This window comes from Urocampus carinirostris, chromosome 5 (genome assembly GCF_059441175.1).
Source record: "Urocampus carinirostris isolate Australia breed hairy pipefish chromosome 5, RoL_Ucar_1.0, whole genome shotgun sequence".
NCBI classification, from domain to species: domain Eukaryota; kingdom Metazoa; phylum Chordata; class Actinopteri; order Syngnathiformes; family Syngnathidae; genus Urocampus; species Urocampus carinirostris.
Genome location: NC_142353.1, coordinates 1674496 through 1697945, shown reverse-complemented (window position 1 = coordinate 1697945; position 23450 = coordinate 1674496). Strand labels below are relative to the sequence as shown.

At 43.6% G+C, this 23450-nt stretch overlaps 1 long non-coding RNA gene across 3 annotated transcripts in view; it reads left to right on the top strand.

Annotated features, from left to right (window-relative positions):
* The first annotated feature begins 3852 nt into the window (after positions 1 to 3852).
* The window catches only part of LOC148364948 (uncharacterized), a 49917-nt gene continuing 30319 nt past the window's right edge, over positions 3853 to 23450 (top strand). Inside the window, exons 1-3 of one of the 3 annotated variants that reach the window (XR_015850449.1) lie at positions 3853 to 5366; positions 5453 to 5688; positions 8244 to 8391. This is a non-coding gene — a long non-coding RNA (uncharacterized LOC148364948). Of the gene's footprint in view, positions 5689 to 8243; positions 8392 to 23450 lie in introns of all 3 variants that reach the window. The other 2 variants (XR_015850450.1, XR_015850448.1) reach the window with 2 other exon arrangements.

The window sequence follows — 23450 nt, the reverse complement described above, 5'->3', positions numbered from 1 at the left end:
TCCTCGACCCTCTGCTAAAAATTAAGCCGTTTAGGTCCTAATGCCAACAAGAAACACTCTTTCTGTGCTGGCCCCGAGCCTGGAGCACATGGGTCTACCTGTTAAAGAGGCCAGACTCCTCTATAATCCGACTCTATCCATCTCCCCTTTGCTCCCTAATACTGAAGAACGGGCCGGTCTCCTAAGCAGGGGACTAATTGGGGAATGGGGCCACAGATGCCCGATGACACAGGTCGGTTTATTGAGCTCAGGCCCCTTTGTTACCAAGGATCTCATATAGTAGAAATCTAACGCTATAAAAATGTCATGTTAAGTTTATTATTGCGATTATGAAGTCTTGATAATCTTTAAGATATTGCAAATAAGTTGTTGAAATGGAACAGCTTGCTGTTTTGTCTTCATAGACAACAGAACAGTATGGGCAACAATATATATACTTGGCCATGTAATGTGCCATTTTAAACTGACATAAGAGCCTAAGGCATTATAATCTCTGGGGTTCAGCAAGCAAATTTTGGCAATGCGTGTACAGAGTCATGCATTATGATAGAATGTCAAAAATCTTTGCATATCTGACTGATTAATAAGAGTGATAACTGCCACAGTGGCCAAAACATTACTAATTTCAATAATACCACTATCACATAAAGCTTCCTACCAGAGGGTTTCTTTAAAGCACAAACACACCCTCACCTTTTTGCCATTTTGTATTAACAACAATGATACTTTTTAAACCTACATCTTTGTCATATTGGACTCATTTTTCCAAAAAAGTTTAGGTTGGACTTGCCCCCCAAAAGGTAATTTACTAATGGAACAAATTCTGTTTATATTTGTAAGTTTATGTGAAATATTTCCACTGATGCAAAAACCCATCCATTTACCGCTTATCCTCAGTAGTGTTGCAGGGGTGCTGCAGGCCATCCCAGCCAACTTCGGCAAGTGAGAAGGGGGACACACTGAAATGGTTGCCAGCCATTTGCAGGGAACACAGAGACAGAAGACTCACTCTCTCATTCACACCTGGGGACAATTTAGACCGGCCAATTGACCTAACATGCATGTTTTTAGAATGTGAATGTGAGAGGAAACCCACGCAAAACGGGAAGAACCTACATACTCCGCACAGGAAGGCTCAGAGCTGGATTTTATCCCATGACCTCAGATCTGTGCCGCGGACGCACTAACCATTCAGCCGCTGTGCCGCCCATACACAAAAAAACCATGACTTCAAAAAGCAGTTATTGACACTGATACCCATACGGTATTACACCTCGCCGTTTTCAAATTAAAATCTGCAGAGACATTGTTGCCACATATTTTAAATATTTCAAATTCATTGCTTAAAAAAATCTATTTTCATTGGGAATATTTCTATATTTTGTTTTGATATTTGTATACTTTTTGTGTTACAAAATTGTAGTCTTTGCCGAAGGTAAGTTGTAGAGTATATAGAGGCTGTTCATATACATCTTTTGAATTCTTTAGTAATTTTAATGCCAAATGCACCATTTTAACATTAAGTTTTAAAATGAAGCCCAACGTAACATATAGTCAGGTCAAGACACATTTATTTGTATAGCCCTTAATCACAAGAAGTCTCAAAGGAGTCAAGTCAAGTCATTTTTATTTGTATAGCCCTAAATCACGAAGAGTCTCAAAGGGCTTCACAGATTATTACACTATATTACACAGACTATTTTTCAGCCGACGAGAAGAGTAGGTTATTCATATGCTATGGAGTAGAAGTGAGTTTTAAGTTTAGATTTAAACATTTCCACTGAGGTTGCAGATCGGATCTCAGGGAGAAGAGCATTCCACAGCACCGGTGCCCGGAAAGCTGTCACACCAGGTTTGATGGAAAACCTCAAGCTTGGTAGCGCGCCATTTTCTTTCCAATTTCCTGCATTCTTGTTTAAGGGTTCTAGTTTCATCAGTAAACCAAGGCGTGCGTCTTTTAGGACGTGATTTTAGCTTTATGGGCGCTATTGAATCCAGGACACTAGTCAGGGTGGTATTGAACTCATTCATGAGTGAGTCAATCAAGCCATTGTATGAAGGAAAGGACGCAACTGCTCCAGGAAGGAGTTCAAAGAGCTCAGAAACTGTGCCAGTGCTTATATTGCGTCCGCTAAATCCTTTAGCTTTTTTAACACTACTTTTAGCTAGCACCTCAAATGTAACTAAATAATGATCCGAGGTAATGGTAGTACACGGTAACACCATAATGTTTGAGGTTAAAACACCTCGAGTCATAATCAAGTCTAGCGTGTTTCCATTTTTATGGGTTGGCAAATCAACCAGTTGATTAAAACCAAATGCATCAATTAGAGACCTAAACGCAATAGTAAGTGAACTGAGTGGGGAGTTCATATGAATGTTAAAGTCCCCCATAATTATAATTTTGTCTGCATAAGTTACTAGTTCAGACAAAAGTTCAGCAAATTCGTCTAAGAAAGTTGTGTATGGCCCAGGTGCGCGATAGTGTTATTACATAAATTGACAATAGAGAGGACTGCATCACAAGAGCCTCAAACGCCTTGTAATTATTAGAGGTACGAGGATTAAATTTGAGCGATTTTTCAGAAATGAGCGCGACACCGCCACCCTTTTTCAATGTGCGTGCTACATGGCTACTCGCGTAGTGAGGTAGTGAAGCATTATTTAGCGCTAAATACTCATCCGGGCGTAACCAAGTTTCACAAAGACCCATACAGTTCAGTTTATAATCACGAATAATGTTATCAACAAGTAAAGCTTTAGGAGCAAGCGATCTAATATTTAAAAGACCAAATTTTAGCTTTGCTGAATCATTTGACTTAGCTGAAGTCTTTGTAGTCTTTGTAGAGATCTTCAAAAGATGCCGCCGTTGGGGCCGTTCGTGAGCGCTGAGTGTAAAGCGTCGGTTGTCCGGCGAGGAATGAATGGTGGAATTAGTTACATCCTCGCGTCCTTCTTGCTCCTTAGACTTCGCACTCTTCACACATCTACCTGCACGGCAACCACGCTTCTGTTTTCTGTCTTTACGGCGCCGTTGTCGTCGTTTATTAGGAGGAATAGCTGTCCATAAGGATGCCGGATCTCTTTGAAGTTCGCTCGGTATATCATAGGCGGTATAAAAAGTGCCCGAAAAGTCGAAATTTAGACGCCCACCCAACCGAATAAGTTTGTCCCTACTGTAAGTATTTTTGGCCACACATGTGTCCAAAAGTGAAAGCAAAAAAGACAAGAGAACGGCAATAAATAGAAGATTAGCTGGAGAGCAACTAGTCGCAGCATCCATGCGCGCCGCCATGTTGAATCGCCATGAACTGCACATGAATACAATTACTCCATCGCCTGATCTTAAATCAACATGCGAGCAAAGAAAAGCTCAAAACCTCAGCATGAGGAGAAAAGAAAACTTGAGAAGGGGCCTCACAAGTGGTAATCCCTCTTACAGTATGGCCAGGGTGCAATAGATTTAGCATTGGGTAACAGTACAAAAAACAGTGAACATCAATAAAAGAAAACTATAGGTAATATGTTGAAATTTGTCCAGAAAGTTCATGACAGCTATGACCCCTCAAACCTGTAAAACATTCCGAAAAGTAAATAACAGCATAACACCATCTCGCCCGCTGGTTGATGCAGGCGACGTACATGCTTCAGGTCCAGATGTTGGTCCGCTGACTCATCTCAAATCCCTTCCTCGTATCACCACCAGCTAGGCAGTCGGAAAAAGACAAGAAAAGAAAAGTATGAGGTGGGAATAAATCATAAGCTATTGAATAGAAGTGGGTCTTAAGTCTGGATTTAAAAACGTGCAGTTTTTTACTTTGCAGATCTTATCTCCCTCTGGAGGCAGAGCAATCCACAGCACAAGGGCCCAGATGGAGAAAGCTATCGAGTCTGCAGACTTCTTCTTGGAGTCACAAGTAGACTGGCATTTTCCAAATGGAGGCTCTGTGCAGTAACATAAGGGGAAACCAAATCTGAGCCATAAGAGGGCACAAGTCCATGCAATCATTTGTATGTTAGTAAGAGAACCTTAAAGTCACATCTTAAGCTGACTGGGAGCCTGTGCAAGTTGGCCAATATAGGAGTAATATGCTCAAACATTTTTGTCTTAGTCAAAACTCTCGCTGCCGCATTTTGAACTAGCTGCAAACATTTGATTCTAGACATCGGGAGACCAGAAAGCAATACATTAGAGTCATCAAGCCGAGAAGTAATTAACGCATAAATTATAACCTCTGCATCTGATTGAGAATGCATCGGACAAATCTGCGCAATATTACGAAGGTGGAAGAAAGCTATTCTAATAATATTTTTCACATGTAACTGAAACGACAGATTAGGATCAAATATAACACCTAAATGTTAGACCGAGTCACTATGGGTGATATCACATTTGTCGAGGTTTATACATACTAAAAAGAAGGGGGCCACGTCAGAGCCCTGGGGAATGCCACAGGGGGCATCAGAATGTTTAGAGGTCAGATTGCCGTAGTTAACACATTGCGCCCTGTTTGACAGGTAGGACCGAAACCACGAGAGTTTGTTTGCATTTTTCTACGTGAACAAGTAATATATTGTGGTAGGATCTATAATATAAGTGCTTACTTCGCCTTATTGTTTGCATTTTGATTTCCTTTTCAGAATTACCACATAGCAAAAAAATCAATAAACACATCGGAAGAATAGAATACAGAACATTTGGAGAGAACTACCACTGAAACAAATCCCCATTTGATCCAGGTCAAGTGAAGTCAAGTCATGTTTATCTGTATAGCCCTTAATTACAAGTTTCAAGCTTCGTTTATTTGAAAAGGTACAATATCTTCCATAAACTCATGCCACATACTATAGCATTTTAGCCAAGGCAAATTCTTAATGTCTGTCCCCAGAAGGGCTTTTACAGAAAAAAAACATACTGTACATAAAATACACAATATTACGAAATAGCACTATAGCAGAGGTACAGGTGGCCAAATTGAATCATTATGATATATAGGTCCTTTATAAGCAATAGAATATAAGTGTGTTTTGAGCTTACTTTTAAACAATTCCACTGAGGTTGCAGATCAAATCTCAGAGGACAAAGGATTCCACCGCACCGAGTGGAGAACGCTCTCAAACTTTCCGATTTCTTCTTGGCTCTTAGGATCACAAGTAGACTAGCATTTTCCGTGCATGAACATATGGGGAAAATTACATCTAATCCATCTTTTTCTTATTTGCCGCACCTACTCTGACCAACTTCAGAATTTCCAGGTCTTTGTTCAACTGAGGCACATGTGTGTTGAAAGCACTTGGATTTGTAGAAACGCAGTATGTATACGCGTGTGTGGATGACATTCAGGCATTTAATTTGCTTCAGCCTGGTGAGTGTGCACGGAGGCATCTCAGTAGCTGTCTGTCACTTCGCTCACCTCCAAGAGTTCCCACTTGTACTCTGCTCTTCTTTCAGACTTGCTCCAACAACCATACAACACGCTGAGGCTGATTTTAGTGATTTTGCCCCGAATACCAGCATCCAGCTGGAAGTGTCTCTACACACCTGCCTTGCTAAAAAAACGTCTCTCATGGATGCACCCCCCACGCAGGGATCCTACACCCCTCTGGGGCCTGACAAAAAGATGCGGACTGTGCTTCACAGGTGCCATGGTAACAGGATTCTCACTGATGGATGATTTTCATTCAGAGGTGCGTTTGTTCTTTTGTTTTACTGTACAAGATGGAGGACGATGTTCCTGACACTGAGCAAGTGAGCGAATTGGAAAAACACAGTACCAAGCTGGCACTTAGCAGTTGGACACCAAAAATGTGATGAATATTGTTTGAGGCAGCTGTCTCTCAAAAGAGCTGAAACAATGGCACAAACATACCGAATTCACTGAAACAAGTATCTCAAACTCAACTGAGTTGGTGGCCACTGAAACTTGAAGGTTGGGCCAAAAGGGGTTTTCCACAAAAACAGCAAAGATTAAAACATTCCACAGTTCTTAAAAGGAAAGTGTTTTATATATGTCTTTTGTTTTACTTTTAGTCTTATTTCTTTTTTTTTCTTTTTTCTCTTTTCTTTTTCTTTCCTTTATTTCTCTTTTCACCTTTTTTCTTTTTCTTTTTTTTTCTTATTTATATTTCTTTCAATAGTAATGAACTGAGTTTTTGTCACTTTGACTCTCTCTATTTTTTTTCTTCCGTTGTGCTTTTTGCACTCATTTTCAGTGGCCCGACAAAATACAACGACACCTAGTGGGTAAATAATACACACTGTTCTTTTAACTTTCATATTAAGTCAGGGGCGTCAAACTATCATCCCGGAGGCCACAATTGGCTCCTGGGCCGCAAGTCTGAGACCCCTGCACTAAGCATTTACTCTTATTAGCGGAAACATAAAATGCATATTCACCGTTAGCCTTAAGGATATTTTTATGATACAAAATTCCTTGAAGTTTTGATTTACACCCTCTCTTCTGGTATAATGGCGCTGTACAGACTTTAGAAGTTTTTACACGCGGCCGCCAACTCTGACTTCTGTCGTTACTGCAGCCTCTGTGAAACACTTTCATGTTGTGCGTGCAAATAAGTATGTTCAAAGACAAAAAACAAAATTCAGACACTGGACAGGAATGTTACAGCCCAAAAATTAAGCCTTACAAGGGATTCGTATCACAATAGATGTAAATGGTCTGCATTTATATAGCGCTTTTTAAGACCTCCCAAAGCGCTTTACAATGTGCTTTGCACACACACTCACACACCAATAGGGAGTCAGCCATGCAAGGCACCTACCTGCTTATTGGGGGCATTAGGGATTAAAGGTTCCCAACCCCTGTGCTAAACTACATAACTGCCAATGTTACCTCGATAACTAACAGCTTAGTGTTGTACTTTTTGTATTTTTTGTAGTGTGTAATATTTCAAAATACCTTACCGTTTACAGCACATGTTGAGCAAACGATTAATCATCAAAAAAACCTGGGGACAAGTTTGACATGACTCTCCACCACTAACCTGGGCCTCCAAGTCCTCCTACCGAATGTGTTCCGCTCTGAATTGCTTTCCTAAAAGTAAACAAAAGCATGTGGTGGTGAAAAAATAGCATAAAGGCTCTTTGAACTCAATTAGGCATTTTCAACCCATACATAATAGAGAAAACATTTAACTTTTTTGGGGGGATGATAACCTTACATTTAAATGTGTCTGAAAAAAACAGAGCAACAGACCACGAATCAGGGTTTTGGTATTAACTTGCACAGAAAGGCCAATTTACTCAGAAACAAATGGAAAGAGCAGATTTATACTTTCCTTGAATTTACTTCCTTTCTGTTACCACTGATCTTTTTATTTTTTTGACCAACTGGATGTGAATCTGGAAGGCCTTTGCCAGCATTAACCAATAATAGTAAGCCTACACAGCTGGTAATCTGTACATCTGTTTTTTTTTTTTTTTGCTCTACTGGCAATACCTAGCTACTCCTTTGCACATCTGTTCTCCTCTCGTACTCCAGTGTTATTGTTATTGTATAGTGACTTGTTTACCTGACTGCCCATTTTGCACATCTGGTTAGCTGCTCCTCTTGCACTCCTTGCACTACTGCAAATACTATACATAGCTATAATTATTTTGTATATTATTAGTACTTCAATACTCCAACTCAATACAACATTTTATTTATATTTGTACATTCAAGGAAACTGTGCGCGTCAGATGTATCGACATTTTGTTCTGTATACACGTGTACAAGAATGACACTAAAGTATATCTCAATCTCAATCTGATCCCATTGATTGATGTGCTGTGTTGCATTTTGAAAGGACGAGCACAAAATTACAAAGCAAACTGGACGACATAACTTTTTGTCCGTCCATCCTGATTTTCTCACTTTTAGCTTTTAGGCAAAGACCTCGGTATTCATTCAACTGCTCCAATAAGCCTACTGGGGCATGAGTGGCGCTATCTGTGGTGCATGGATCGGACTAGGCCATGGGCACAAATCAGAGGAAAAAGACCCTGACAGCAGAGGTCTGAGGTTCAAATTTCCGCATTCTCTTTTCTCTCTTTTGCTGCTCGGTAGCTTTCCTGCCTTTTCGGCTGTGCACTGCTGCTGAAAGCTCTGACTGCGCTTGTTAACATTATTCTACATGCAAGCGGAGGGGAGATGAACATTTGTTTCTTTTGTTTTTGCCACTGCGAGACATGCGAGAAAATGGCGGCACTGACTCTGACTGTGTGTTTGTGTATGTGATTTAAGATGGAGCGGGGATGTGATTCATCATGCGGTGGTGAGGCAGACTCAACAGGCGTGACCACAACCAGCCACACCAGGCCATCTGAAACCATGCATGGAGACCGTTTCAACACAGTGTCTGCCTCCCAAACACCTCAGGGAAGCTGCTGAGGTAAAACACAAACCAGAGCAGGACTGAAGACACAAGTGTGTACTTGATGCATGCATTGACATTTAATCTTACGATAAGTGTATGCAGCATATTTCACTGCTACCAAATATGGAAATATACTTTGGACCGCTGCATTATACCACATGTTTTGGAATTTACTGTTCATTAAGAGTGGGCAGATCGATCCAATTAGCGATATTATTGATACTAACCAAGTACCGTATATTCACAACCACAGGGTACACCGTGTTAAAAGGCGCAGTCTCCGTAGCTGGTCCGTTTTCTGTATTCAATAATACACAGGGCTCACCGCACGATAGGGTGGAGGTGCAGCTTTATAAATAGACAAGCATACCCGTTTGCATATTTCAAATACAACGGAAGTTTTGTTGTGGTTTATTTAAGTATTGATTAAAAAGTAAAAGGCATGGATACAAAAAAAGCTAGTTAGGGTCTGACATACCTCGCACCACCAGAAGGCCCCAACAGGCGTTTTGAACTGGGCACAGGTGTGTCCAATTATCACACACCTGTGCCCAGTCATCATGAACCCTTTAAAAGGACATTTTTTTCCAGCAAACTCTATACGGGGCATTTTTGTCATCCTCAGTTTCATTTTCACCACCACGCCAGGTTCGTTTACTGGTTCTTTTGTTACTTTGTTTTGGTTGTTGTTTCTAGTTTTGAACTTTGTCAAATTTGGTTTTGTTAGTAGTTTCTTGTTTGGACATTTTGTTGGTTGTTTAGAGCCTACGAAACAAACAGTTTGGTCCATTGGTTCTGATTTTGTCAATAAATACCGTACTCATTTTGACAACCTGTGCGTGCAGTTCCTGCCTCTTCCACATGGGCCCGTCTGCAGAGCTGGAGAAAAACAGAGTTTGATACCGGTCATGCATATCAAACAAAACTGGCCAAATCCTCATCCTCTATTTCTGACCAGAACAGCTTCATTAAATCAACATCAAAAGGTTCCCTTTCAATGCAGTGCGGCTCATCAGAAATTATGCCGTCTTTTGTGAAAGCTCGAGCAACAGTCCTGACAGACACGTTAGCCTGGCGTCAACAATCCTTTATTTTCATTCTAATCAGCCATAAGTTTCTGCGCCACCTAACAAAAAACATACATAGCAGATGTGTTGTAATACTTTTAAGATATAGTCAGTCCTGGTCCGGATGGGAAAATTACACTGTTTCATGAAATTAAGCACTGAGAAAATAACAATAACATTTAAATTTCTACGCAGTTATCATCCATGCGCATTTCTGCAAACAATGGACGCATTGCGTGGGACGTCAATTATCCTCCTCTGCACAAGCGAGACACTTGTCGCGTTCACACAGGAGATGCACAGAAGTCACAGATATAGATAGAGATATGTGAACGATATCACAAAAACAACGAATTTCACCCAAAATGTTGCAAGTCTATGACTCAGTCAAGGCTGTTGCCTCCCTAAGTAATACTTTAAACAGAAGCTCATTAAATAATTTAGGTTCACTTTTGAGAAACTTTATGAAGAAAACCCACAAAAAAACTGCTAACAGCCATAAACGCCAGCCAAGTTTGATTGGGTGAATGGTATCAGTTGTCAAAGCTATCCACTCAGCACACTTCTCTCTGCCCAGCACTGCACTGAAGGTAAATATGTCAATATACTATTTGGAATATTTTGTGACATTTTTACAAAAGAACTCCGTTGCACGTATTTTTTCCCATAAAAAACAAAACAGAACAAAAAAACCCCCCCGAAGCCTCAATGATCTTCAGTAATTGCTGATGGGAAACAAGTTTAAAGTGTTACATTTGTTGATATGGGTCACAGGCATTGTTGTTATTCTTGTTTCATAAATTGTATCAAATCATCTAATGTGCAAAGTAAAATAAAAAAAATAAAAAAGATTTAGTCTGGAGAGTGGGTTGGGCAGTTGTGCTGAATTATTTCTTAAAATATAAGGTGTGTCTCTCTCCCTCAAAAAATTAATGAATGAAAAACATTTTGCTATTATGGACATCCAGCTCAAATTGGTTCCCTATTCATGGCCTAAACATTACTGACACTTAAAATCATAACGTGTTTAGACTTAATTTGCAATTCAATGCAAAGTTAAGTAAAAGTCAGGGTGATGTACTGTGTTGTCTTGCGCAATATTGCTGAGGTTTCAAATGATGTCAACCCACATGGGTGGAGTGGAGTTCCAAAATAATCTAGGCCACATTACACATCCTCCAACCACAGGGGTGTTAACATTAAAGCTTCCACATTGAATGCAACACAATGCTGCTCTCTGTCCTACTGAACATAGAAAACCCATGCTTTCTGACCTAATACCCAAGAGATTCCTGGATTGTAAAACTATGGGTGGCTGATGGTTTGTGAGGGGCTCAACTCAATGATTGTGGAGGAGTTCCAATTTGATGCCTTTCTTTCCATGGTTTGCCTGTGGAAAGAGTTTGTGGTGTATGTGCTTGTGTAACTACACCACTGCTCCATTACTCTATGTCTCTCTTTCTCCCTGTGGAATCTCCTGAAGGGCATGTCACCATAACAGGGCATTGGATAAGATAATCCCACATCTCGTTTTTTCTTCCCCCAAAATCTATTCCTTTCACTTCCCATTGCCCACTCTCCTTTTCATTATTGTGGCCCTGCAAACACAGACACATAAACGAACTCATTTAGCTAATGACATCAACCTGGCCATTGGGTGGTCCTAATTAATGTTTACTGGCTGCCTGATGTCAGTGCTCAGGCAGTGATTAATAACTATGTGCTCTAAGGGTGCGTCCACCCTAACTCAGGCAACAATTTGAGTATTGGCTATAGTCATGTTTAGTAAAGCCATTTGACACCATAGAATTCTGATGCTCTTATTCGGACTGCTGGCTGTCCTATTGAGAGGGTTGAGTTAGTCCTCTCATGAGCAGAATTTTGTTCGAATAAATCAATTTGGTTTATGTCACGTTATGTAGGTGGACCAAAATGAAGGATTGCCAGAACATAGGCTGTAGCAGACTGGGAACGTCTAAATGTACTTGTCTGTCCCGCCAAAACCGGGCCAGAACCAACTGAGTCACCTTCTCATCGCCAGGACAGGAACCTTCTCGCCAACAGGACAGTAACAAGAGACGGCCAAGGGACCGCCCCCTCGCCGCTGGGACAGGATTCAGAAGTGCCCGAGGGACCTTTCCCTCGCTGCCGGGACAGGATACGGCTGAGCAACCTTTCCCTCGCGAAACAGCCAAGGGACCTTACCCTTGACACTGAGACATTATGCAGAACAGGGTATTGGAAGGTTCTGATGGGCCCTTTGGTGGCCGGGTCATTGTCATCTTCGTGTCTGTTTCCATGCCACCTACACCCTGTCTTCGGTTATCATGTCATGTTTTTGTTTTTTACACTTTGCTAGTTGTTTTAATACCTGGTTTGTTTTTGTTTGGTGTTTCCAATTTGTGTTAATAAATCGCATCCTCCTTTGTCCAGAAATCAGCATCTTCAGGACTGATTCATTGAAAAGTGGTGGCAATTTTATTATGTTGGCAATCTCCACGTAATCCTGACTTGAATACATTGATACCCCATTTACCATATGTACGGTGAAAGCACCATCTCTGCGTTGTTCAGGGTATGAATACAGATGTCACTCTGTCTGCTTACACAAGTTAATGTCTTACCCCAAATGTTAAAGAAATTGGAATTTTGAATCTAAATCAAATATTTTTATTTCAAACAATTGTCAGCCACATCCAAGAGAAAAAAATGTAATATTGTCATGAAATTCTCAGCGCTGTAAAACAAATAGAGCCTGGAGGAAGTACTGTGGAGTGGTTCCTGGCTCCTGCCAAATATTGTGCATTAAAAGTCCCTGTGGATGGCTGCTGTTTAGCCTTCAAGGGGTTAACGTGTTGAATTTGGAGACTTGCTGCGTGTGACGCACTGTCTCGATTAGGGAAAGTCTAACAGGAAAGGCAGGCTAAAAAGGTCACTGTGCAGCAAGGGCCCAAGGTACGTTTTCTTTGGCCCTCTACTCACATATTTTGAAAGTTTTTCCAGTTTTCTTAACAGCTCAATGGTTTTTAGATTTGCTTATTGCTCAACGGTTCCGCTTTCAATTCCGGTTCTGAAGCTTGCTCTTTTCTCACTCTTTTTTTTTCAAAACATTTTTGAGACAAGTCCTTTTGCCACTAAGATGTTCTTGTTTTCCAATAGTTCTCCCAGCTGTTAACCATCCTCTTGTGTTAAAGTCGTCACAGACCCGTTTTGGGTTGTAATATGCTTTCAAAAACCACAGAAATGTGTATCAAGGCTCTTTGACTTTGTCATAAATGGATATTTTAACAAAATCAATTTTGAAAAATCACTACATTATAAAATTGTTTAATTGAAATTTGTTATGTTAGGGTTGGTTTCGACCCAGCTTTAACAACAAAATTATTGAACACTAGCTAGAGCCAAAACTGAAATCATAAGTGGACTAGACATAGTGCAAGTAATATCTGTGCAAAAAAAAACAACCCAAAAACAATAACTCAAGTTAAAATCTTTTGACACAAATGCATCTTAGCACTTCCTTGAATACACATGCAAGTTATTGTGCACAGACCTGTACTCTAATTTGGTTATTTGTTTTGCAACAAGTAATCGATTTTGGTCCTTCTTGGCTGTTGTTTGTTTGGTCTTTATATTTTATGTTTAGACCTGTTGTGCTTTTTATTTCATCCATCCATCCATCCATTATCTTCCGCTTATCCGAGGTCGGGTCGCGGGGGCAGCAGCCTTAAAAGGGAAGCCCACACGTCCCTCTCCCCAGCCACCTCCTCCAGCTCATCCGACGGGATCCCGAGGCGTTCCCAAGCCAGCCGAGAGACATAGTCTCTCCAGCGTGTCCTGGGTCGCCCCCGGGGCCTCCTGCCGGTGGGACATGCCCGGAACACCTCCCGAGGGAGGCGTCCAGGAGTCTTACTTATCAGATGCCGAGCCACCTCAACTGGCTCCTCTGAACGCGGAGGAGCAGTGGCTCTAAACAGAGTCCCTCCCGGATGACTGAGCTCCTCACCTTATCTCTAAGGGCCCGGTCACACAGCCGTTTGCGTCTGTATCGCGGGTAAAATTTTGCGTATTTTTTTTTGCCCGTGGTTGCCCGCGATGGAAAATGCGCAAAATTGGCGAACCCGCTGTTCATCGGTGGTATGCCCGCAAAACAGACGCCGGCGACTGTTCCGCTTCCTCATCGCGTCATTTCCGCGTCATTTTCTCGTGTGGACCACGGGTATAAAAGCTGCCGAGCCGGCGTTATGCCGAGAAATGCATCCTTGCCGGGATTTGCATCCCCTCGCTACTACAACCACTTTTACCTCGTTTTATCAAACTTTTATATCACTTTTAGGGAATTTAATGGCGTACATATAACCAAAGCCACTTCGTCTTGCATTTGTTGGGAATGTAATACAACTTAAACCATTCCGTCTTTGTATTTGTTGTGAATGTAATCGAACGGTAATGCACGCCGTATACAAATCACTTTTGAGCAGGTAACATGTTTATTTTGCCTTTTTCTATTCAAATCGCTGGTATTGAAACTGTTATGCACTCTACCATAAAGCTTATTTCTGCAAGTTTTACGGGAGAGTGCATAACAGTTCTCAAAAGTGATTTATATACGGTGTGCATTACCGTTCGATTACGTTCACAACATAAACAAAGACGGAATGGTTTATGTTGTATTACATTCCCAACAAATGCAAGACGAAGTGGATTTGGTTATATGTTCGCCATTACATTCCCTAAAAGTGAGATAAAACGAGGTAAAAGTGGTTGTAGTAGCGAGGGGATGCAAATCTCGGCAGGGATGCATTTCTCGGCATAACACCGGGCTGTAGAAACCATAACCGCTCAAGACACAGTCCCGTGAAGATCAAGATTTCAAGCTATGGCACCGAAGAAGCCAATATGTTATTATTGTAATAGTTTTTCATTTTTATTTTATTATCTTGTTATGAAATGAAAAGAAATGTCAAGAAATAAAAATGAATTAAGACGAGGTCACTACAGTGACGGGGATCCATGTCCACCCCTTGACGTCTCGAGCACAACTGACGTGTGCTCGGCAAATCGCGCTGTATATACGCGGAGAAAGGCGTTTGACCGTCACACGTGTAACACGCTAATTTCACGTAAGAACACCACGATACAGGCGCAGAACATGCTATGACCGTGTTCCACCCACGATTACCCGCTGAAATTTCGCGTCCTACCCATGTGTAACCACGCCCTGGCCGCAGCCAGAGCACGTTGTTCCGCGTCATTTCCGCGTCATTACCTCGTGTGCCGCCCGCGGTTAACACGTGGTCTAAAGTTTTGAGCAGCGCAAAACTTTTTCGCGCTGCGAACCGCGTGTGAATTTCCGACCGCGTGTAAAGCACTGCTGTATCTCGTCTGTATGGCGATCTCAAAGCGTCCAACAGCGTCCGCCTCACAGGCAGAAATTTCTGGCCGTGATTCAGACACAAACGGCTGTGTGACCGGGCCCTAAGGGAGAACCCAGACACCCTGCGGAGTAAACTCATTTCGGCCACTAATATCCGGGATTGTGTTCTTTCGGTCATGACCCAAAGTTCATGACCATAGGTGAGGGTAGGAACGTAGATCAACCGGTAGATCGAGAGCTTTGCCTTTCGGCTCAGCTCCCTCTTCACCACGACGGACCGGTGCAGGGTCCGAATGACGGCAGACGCTGCACCCGTCTGTCGATCTCCCTTTCCATCCTACCCTCACTCGTGAACAAGACCCCAAGATACTTAAACTCCTCCACTTGGGGAAATATCTCCTCCCCAACCCGGAGGGAGCATGCCACCCTTTTCCGACTGACTACCATGGTCTCGGACTTGGAGGTGCTGATCCTCATCCCGGCCGCTTCACACTCGGCTGCGAATCGCTCCAGCGGAGCTGAAGATCACGGCCTGAGGAAGCCAACAGCGCCACGTCATCTGCAAAAAGCAGTGACGCAATGCTGAGGCCCCCAAACCGGACTCCATCCCCACCAAGGCTGCTCCTAGAAATTCTGTCCATAAAAGTTATGAACAGAATCGGTGACAAAGGGCAGCCCTGGCGGAATCCAACCCTCACCAGGAACGAATCCGACTTACTGCCTGCAATGCGGACCATACTCTGGCACCGGGCATACAGGGACCGCACAGCCCGGATAAGACTGTGCGGTACCCCATAATCCCGAAGCACCCCCTACAGGGCCTCCCGAGGAACATGGTCGAATGCCTTCTCCAAGTCCACAAAACACATGTAGACTGGACAGGCAAACTCCCATGCACCCTCAAAGACCCTGCAGAGTGTGTAGAGCTGGTCCAGTGTTCCACGGCCAGGACGAAAACAACACTGTTCCTCCTGAATCCGAGATTTGACTTCCTGGCGGACCCTCCTCTACAGTACCCCTGAATAGACCTTACCAGGGAGGCTGAGAAGTGTGATTCCCCTGTAGTTGGAACACTCTCTCTGAGGTTATAGGATAAAATCCAGCTACCAGTGGATTTGGCATGTTCTCCCCGTGCTTGCAGCAGTTTCCTCCGGGCACTCCGGTTTCCTCCCACATTCCCCCCAAAAAACCATGCATGACATGTTTATTGGCCGGTCCAAATTGTCCCTAGCTGTGAATGAGCAAGTGAGTTGTATGCCTCTGCGTGCCCTGCGACTGGCTGGCAACCGGTTTAGGGTGTCCCCTGCCCACTGCCCAAAGATAGCTGGGATAGATTCCAGCAACCCCGTGGCCCTACTGAGGATAAGAGGAGCAGATAATGGATGGATGGTTAATACTTTTTAGGTTCATTTGAACATATTTCAAAATTAAAATGATCAGAGTATTGGCTATAGTCAGGTTTAGTAAAGCCATTTAAACACCATAGAAAAGTCCCAAAGGCCTACAACAAAAAAGAAAGGTTTTGGCTATAGTTGTCAGACAGGACGAAAGGAACACAGATCACTTGCGCTCGTTTCTTGGTTTTATTGAAAGGAAGGAAATGACAAGGTGGGATTCTTCGATCTGTTGGTTGGCGGATTGACAGAACTTGACAGGCAGGTGAAGGCATGGCGGGAATGGTCGCGGACAGGCGTAATCGTAGTTTTGTTGGCCGGGGCTGGAGAAGAAGGGCGTCGTAGTATTCGGAAAAGAGTTAAGGAGTCAGACGGGCAGGGCAGGTCGTAGGCAATTACAGAAACGGGTCGGCAACGGAGATCAATCAGAAGAAAACAGCGAGCAGGCAAAGAGTCAGAGGTACGGGCTTACTGAGCTGAAGGCAACAGGTAGCGTGAGTACAATCAGACCAAGTGTTACCGGAAGCTGGGGATTTAAATGTACAGGGTGCGCCAATCAGCTGTCCTGGCTGTTGGCGCCAAAACCTGAGCACAGGTGTTCCCAATACATGTGATTGTGACAGTAGTCAGGTTTAGTAAAGCCATTTGAACACCATAGAAAAGTCCCAAAGACCTACAACAAAAAAGAAAGGTAACCAAGAGATAAGAAAATATGTTGACGATGTACGGGCTGCAGCCGACTCGTGTTACCTGAAAATGATCGCAATTCGCATGCCCTTCAATGCCCAGAGATTTCCGGTGATAAAATGTTTTTGCACCTGACTTAAAGCCGTACTGTGTGCAAGAGAATGGGGTCATTTGGGAGGGATGGCATAGCAGTGACAGGGCTTCATATGTTAATATGCTGCACATGTGGTTGGGGTATGGGAGGGCTGAGGTGGTCAGAATTGACCCCCCCCCCACTTCCATCCCATCCCATTCATCCCCAATGAATGTAGCTCTCCATTCACGCTGCTTTCACAATCGAGGGGGGTCAAGCAGGCGGAGGAGCAGCAGGAGGTGGAAGAGGGACGGTGGTTTCAGAGGGAGAGAGGTAGTCTTTCTCTTTTCCCTGGCCCAGAGAGAAGGAGAAACAATTGGTGTGCAAATGGACGCCTCTTCTTATTCCTGGTTGACTCGCTCCTCCCTCTCATTCCCTCCTTCTTAAATCTATTTAGAAAGAACGGCACAGCGGAGCAGAGGGCTATTGGCTCGGAATCTGCGTAAAATCTGAATAAACAAAAAGCGGAGGGTGTATCCTGTGGGTGTGTGTTTATACTGTTTATGTATATTTTAGTGTGTGCACCCTCATCTGTGGAGTAGCTAGCCTGTCAAAGGAGAAAGCCCCCCAGTGTCCTCTGTAATTTTCATAGGTCAGAACTGACAATGGCCACTTTGATAGGGAAGCTGTGGAAATGTAAATCAGCTAAAGGACGGGGACAAAACAACTGTCCTCCCACTGGGCCCCAAATGCTTCCCAAAAAAAGAGGAAATTTAGATTTAAAAGAGTGAGTGCACAAGAGAAGAGAAAAAGTAAGAAAGACAAGCCTTCGGCCTTTAGGTTCCTGAGTGGCGTACGTTGGGGTGTTAAATGGAACTATTTTGGGCAGTCGTTCTCATTCCTGGGAAAGTTTGGAGCATCTTCTCCATTGCCTGGCACCTGGAGTGGGTCTTCTAAAAAGAGAAACAATAGTACTGCAGTTGGTGAGTCGTCACAGAATGGTCCTTCTCGGCACCAAACGTGGACACGCTCCCGGCCTTTTCTTAATCCCATCATGGCCACGGCCTGAGGCTGAAAAGGCCCTCTGGAGAGAAACCCCCCAGCAGTCACCTTTATTATATGCCTCCGTAGCATTTGCAAATACATGAATGTGGAAATGTCCATGAAAAAAAAAGTGAAAGAACAAAGACAAAGATGAGTGTTTAAGAGTGAGTCTTTATGAAACTTGGTTTAAAACAGGGGCCCCAAACTTTTTTATTTGAGATCCACATACATTTTTTCCTTCTCTGATGAGGGCCTGGAGTCAGTTTGTTACAGGAAAAGTGTGACTATTTCAGGAGTAAATAAATATAAAAATAAATTATTTTGGAGAAAGCCACAATCTAATAACCCTTTTGGATTCTTCACAGACTATGTCAGAAAAAACATAACACTATTTGTGAAAAAAATAATTCCAAAAATCACTCTGTGGGTTGTTCATAGAAAAAAAGAAAAAAGTATTTTGTGCCATGCCGTGTCTTAACCGGTCCAAGAATATCTTACTTGTCAGAGCACTGGACCATTAGCAGTGTAGATGACTTGTGAAGAGGCAGTAAATTCGATCTCGTTATCACATTAGTTGAAGTTATGGTACCAGAGACAAATGTTAATTTTGTTGTGCGTTTCACGTGTTACAATGACAATAAGTTATATTATGTTCTTCCATTGTAAGCATTTTGAGTGACAAAATTATTGTAATTGTAGCATGTGAAATTCAAAACGGAATTAACATTTGTCTCTAGTGCGGACTAAACATAGAGTGATAAGGTAAAACCCAATGCCTATTCATTCATTTTGTCATCTATGTCTTTGGTAAACCTGTGGTAAGGGTTAGGCGCTCTCATCATCATTAAAAATTCCATCACAAACAAAAATGCTTACCCATACTTTGAGTTCCTTTATAGGCTAAAAAATTGCATTTTTTTGTTTCTTATGTTTTGGTATTTCAGATGCTTGTATGTTTGGGGAATTTGCTTTGTTATGAAGATTGAGTATAGCGTATAATTGCAAATATTGAATATCACAAGTTTTTATTATCCATCTATTATTTGGAATGGGCAGAAATAAAAACCTTGTACCACTGCCTGTTATGTTCAACATTTTATCTCTCAATAATAGCACCCCAAAGCACCCCTCACAGGGCTTCCCAAGCAACACAGTCAATTGCCTTCTCCAAGTCCACAAAACACATGTAGACCGCATAGGCAAACACCCATGCACCCTCAAGGACCCTGCAGAGTGTGTAGAGCTGGTCCACTGTTCCACGGCCGGGACTAATACCACACTGCACCTCTTGAATCCAAGATTTGACTTCCTGCTGGACCCTCCTCTCCAGAACCCCCGAATAGACCCTGCCAGGGAGGCCTGGACTTCGAACACACTCCTCGGCCCTCTTCTTGAAAAGGGAAACCATTACCCTAGTCTGCCAATCCAAAGGCTCTCTCCACGATGTCCACGCGATGTTGCAGAGCCTGGACCACAAGAACATCCAGAGCCTTGATGAAATTTGGGCGGATCTCATCAGTCCCTGGGGCCCTGCCACTGAGGAGCTTTTTGACCCCCTCAGTGACTTTAACCTCAGAGATATGAGAGCCCACTTTGGAGTCCCCTGGCTCTGTTTCCTCAAAGGAGGATTTAGGAAGTCTTCGAAGTACTCTGCCTACCGATTCACAACGTCCCGGGTCGAGGTCAGTAGCAGGAGGTAAAGCACTCGTCTTGGGATCAAGAGATCGCAGTTTGAATCCTCTATGTTACACGTTGAAGTCTCCTTGGGTAAGACACTGAACCCCTAAGGCCCCCAATAAGCAGGTTAGCGCCTTACATGGCTGCACGGCCGCTGTTGGGAAATGTGAAGCACACTGTAAAGCGCTTTGGGAAGTCTTGACTTGAAAAGCGCTATATAAATGCAGATCATTTCCTTTCACCACTTCCCCCTCTAGGACCAGAATTTTCTCGAATCCGTTCAGAAGTCGCCTTCCTTGGCTTCGCCAAACTCCTCCCATGCTCAAAATTTTACCTTTGCAACTGCCGAAGTTTCATTCCGCAACTGCCAGCTGCTTCCAGAGTCCCACAGACTCCTTCTTTAGCTTGACCGCATCCCTCACTGCCGGTGACCGCCAACGGGTCTGAGGGTTGCCTCCACGGCAGGCACCGACTACCTTACGGCCACAGCTCCAATCAGCCGCCTCGACAATGGAGGCACAGAACATGGTCCACTCCGACTCAACCCCTCTGGAGAGGACTGGTACCAGAGCCCAAGCTGTGTGTGAAGTTGAGTCCGACTATATCTAGTGGGAACATCTCAACCTCACACACCAACTCGGGTTCCTTCCCACCATAGAGGTAACATTCCATGTCTCAAACGTCAGTTTCTGTAGCCGGGGATCGGCTGCCCAAGGACCTTCCTTTGGCTTCTACCCAGCTCCCTACGCACCCGACTCGTTTGGCCCCTCCCACAGGTGGTGAGCCCATGGGAAGAGGGTCCCACGTCATCACTTCAGGCTGTGCCCGGCCGGACCCCGTGGGACCCACCTCCAGGCCTATCTCCAGAGGTGGGGGCCCGGTAACACGTGTACGGGCGTGGGAAATCGTGGACCAAAGTTTCATGTCATCATGAGAGGTCTTTTGATCACCTAGAACCTGTTTGTCATGGGTGACCCTACCAGGTGCTTAAAGCCCCAGACAACATAGCTCCTAGGATCATTGGGACACACAAACTCCTCCACCACGATAAGGTACCAGATCATGGAGGCTTACGGCCATACTACCCCGAACATGCCGATCTCGGAAGCTAAGCAGGGTCGGGCCTGATTAGTGCTTGGATGGGACAGCGCCTGGGAATACCAGGTCCTGCAGATTGTGATGTTTTTGTACAACTGTATTTTATACTGTGGTCTACAATGCTGACAGGGCCACATATAATCAATTTCATGACAGTGGCCGTGGGTAAGTAAAAAATCAATTACGGGCTGGACTTTGGCGTGCCTGAAATAAATGCAAAGCTAGAGATGGGTGAGACAATTCATTGACGTCATCAGACTGAATAATTTTGCCACCGAAAGACAAAAGAGGCAGGGGAGTGGATTTTTTGTGCTGCGAACCTGGCTAACATTCATGGTTTTGGTAACTGAGTTTTGTAAGTGCAGTTTTTTTGAGGGAGCTGAAGGTCTGTGTGATGCCTCTAAGTGCGAATGAGCAGTGAGGCGGTCAGCCAGACAGACAGTGGTCAGCGATAAGCACATGAAAGCCTAAGGGACGGCTGGTGTGAGAGAGATTGATCCATCAAAGTCTACAGACAACCTTTGTGACATTTGATGCCAAAGTCATGAAAAAAACACGTGGAAATCTACAATTTCTATGGCAACGTTTGAACAGTGACGCAGAGAAAGCAGAAGATAAGTTTAGGGTGGCATTTATTGTAACACGTAAATGGAAGATTTAATCCTCAATAAAGTGGAGAAAACAGATCGAACAATTGAATACAGATTGGCCATTTAATCATCAGGGTGAGAGATCGACTAGATTGTTCATTAATTAATTTAGAGCAGTGGTCGCCAACCCTTTTCTGTACCATGGACCGGTTCAATTTCTGACAAAATTCTCACGGCCTTGCCCAATAAGAAAATTAGTAGTGCTAGTTATAGTTACCAACTACTTCTTCCTTAATGTAACTGAGTTAGTAACTGAATTATTATACAGTAAAAACAACTAGTTACCAGGCAAAGCAACTATTTCCGTTACTTTAGAAAGAAGTTTTATGTCATAGAATTTAAGCAGTATTCTAGTCAATTGAATAGGGAGGAGAACAGACAAGTAGTTGTGTCATAGTCATGTTTATTTATTTGTATAGCCCTTAATCAATAATAATCTCAAAGGGCTGCACAGACCACAGATTATTGCAAACCATAGATTATTACGACACCATCACCTTATCTAAAACTTACATTAGGGCAAATAATACACAGATATTGTCAACATAAAATATAGGTTATTCATATTCTATAGAATAAAAGTGTGTTTTAAGCTTAGATTTAAACATTTCCACTGAGGTTGCAGATCGAATCTCAGGGGGAAGAGAATTCCACAGCACCGGGGCCCGAATGGAGAATGCTCTCGAACCTGCCGATCTCTTCTTGGCTCTTGGATCACTAGTAGACCAGCATTTTCAGAACGAAGGCTCTGGACCGGAACATGGGGGGAAATTAAATCTGAAAGATATGAGGGAGCAAGTTCATGCATGATTTTGTATACTACCAACAGAACCTTGAAATCACATCTTAAGCTTGAGCCAATGCAGGTTAGCTAAAATCGGGGTAATGTGATCAAACTTTCTTGTCTTAGGGCCCGGTCACACAGCCTTTTTGCGTCTGTATCGCGGGTAAAATTTTGCAATTTTTTTTTGCCCGTGGTTGCCCGCGGTAGACAATGCGGTTTCCTCCCACATTCCAAAGACATGCATTTCAGGTAAATCGGCCGGTCCAAATTGTCCCTAGGTGTGACTGAGCGAGTGAGTTGTCTGTCCCCGTGTGCCCTGCGATTGGCTGGCAACCAGTTCAGGGTGTCCCCTGCCCACTGCCTGGAGATGGCTGGGATGGGCTCCAGCCCCCCCGCGACCTTAATAAGGATAAGCGGTACAGCTAATGAGATGAGATGAGATCTTTTTATAAAATGAAAAGAAATGTCAAGGTATAAAAATGGATTAAGACGAGGTCACTACGGTGACGGGGATCCATGTTCACCCCTTGACGTCTCAAGCACAACTGACGTGTGCTCGGCAAATCGCGCTGTATATACGCGGAGAAAGGCGTTTGACCGTCACACGCGTTACACACGCTAATTCACGTGATAACACCACGATACAGGCGCAGAACAAACGTGCTATGACCGTGCTCCACCCGCGATTACCCGCTAAAATTTCGCGTCCTACCTGAGTGTAACCACGCCCTGGCCGCGGCCGTAGCACGTCGTTCCGCGTCTGTACCGCGTCATTACCTCGTGTGTACCACGTGTGCCGCCCGCAGTTACCTGTGGTCTAAAGTTTTGAGCAGCGCAAAACTTTTTCGCGCGGCCAACCGCGTGTGAATTTCTTGCCGCGTGTAAAGCACGGCTGTATCTCGTCTGTATCGCGATCTCAAAGCGTCCAACAGCGTCTGCTTCACGGGCAGAAATTTCTGGCCGTGATTCAGCCTCGATACGCCCGTGAAAGGCTGTGTGACCGGGCCCTTAGTTAAAAGCCTCACTTCAGCATTTTGTAACAGCTGAAGGCTCTTGATTTGGACTTCGGGAGACCGGAAAGTAATGCATTACAGTATTGGAGACGGGAAGTCACAAACGCATGAATTATAATCTCCGCATCCGACTGAGACAGCATAGGGCGAATTTTAGCAATGTTGCTGTTCTCGGAATATTCTTAACGTGTGTTTAAAAGGACAGATCGG